General features: G+C 83.5%; 1 protein-coding gene across 3 annotated transcripts in view; it reads left to right on the top strand.

Moving 5' to 3' along the window:
• The first annotated feature begins 280 nt into the window (after positions 1–280).
• CLIP2 (CAP-Gly domain containing linker protein 2) overlaps positions 281–842 on the top strand; it is a 66,267-nt gene continuing 65,705 nt past the window's right edge. For 2 of the 3 annotated variants that reach the window (XM_032872413.1, XM_032872412.1), the window contains exon 1: positions 281–506. The gene's annotated coding sequence lies outside the window, so the exon portion shown is untranslated. The remainder of the gene's footprint in view (positions 507–842) is intronic. The other variant, XM_032872414.1, reaches the window with a different exon arrangement.

Here is an 842-nt window from a genome sequence, read left to right as displayed (position 1 = left end):
GGTGGGGGTACCCTCGACGCCCCACGACTGACGGCGGCGGGCGGAGGAGGAGGGGAGGCCGCGTTTTCCGCCCGCCCGCCCACTTGCGGCGCGGCGCGGCGGCCCGAGAAACGCGAGGCCACGTGAGCGCGCGCCTGACCCCCGCCGCGCCAGGCCCCGCCCTCCCGCGCCCGCCCCAGCGCCGGCCCCTTTTGTTCCCTCCCGGAGCCGGGCCGCTCGCTCCGCTCCCGCTCGGCTCGGCTCGGCTCGGCTCGGCCGCGGGGCGCGCAGGCGGCGGCCGGGGCTGCTCAGTCCGCGCCTCCCGCCTTCCCGCCGCCGCCCGGGCGCGAGGCCCGGGCCCGGAGCGCGAGCGCGGAGCCCGGGCGCCGGGAGGGGCTGCGGCCGGTGGGCAGCGGCGCGCGGGGAGGGGCCGCAGCATCCTCTTCCCCCCGCGGCGCCCCGGCCGGGAGCGGAGGAGGCCGGGCTCCGAGGCGCCCGCCGTGCAGCCCGCCGCCGGAGGGGCGCAGGTAGGAGCCGCCGGGCTTGGGGGGGTCCGGGGGAGGGGGCTCGCCGGGCAACAAAGGAGCGGGGGGTGCGGGAGGCGACGGCGGCCCGGCCTGGGCTGCAGCCGGGCGGCCGCCCGCAGGCATTGTCGGGGCGTGGGGCGGGCGGGAGGGTCGGGGGCCGGCGGGTGGGCGTGAGCGGGAGGTGCTCCGGCCGCACCCCCAACTTCCCGGTCGCCCGCCGGCGAGGAGGGGCCGCTGCCGGCGTTGGGGGGCTCCCCGGGTCGCGGGTCCGCGCGTGGAGGCAGCGCCGGCACCCTCGGCGCCCGCACCCGCACCCTCGGCGCCCGCACCCGCACC

The sequence above is a fragment of the Lontra canadensis genome, unplaced genomic scaffold (assembly GCF_010015895.1).
Source record: "Lontra canadensis isolate GAN:19392208 unplaced genomic scaffold, GSC_riverotter_1.0 scaffold45, whole genome shotgun sequence".
NCBI classification, from domain to species: domain Eukaryota; kingdom Metazoa; phylum Chordata; class Mammalia; order Carnivora; family Mustelidae; genus Lontra; species Lontra canadensis.
Note: the sequence above shows the minus strand (reverse complement) of the source record. Positions and strands in the feature narration are given on the sequence as shown.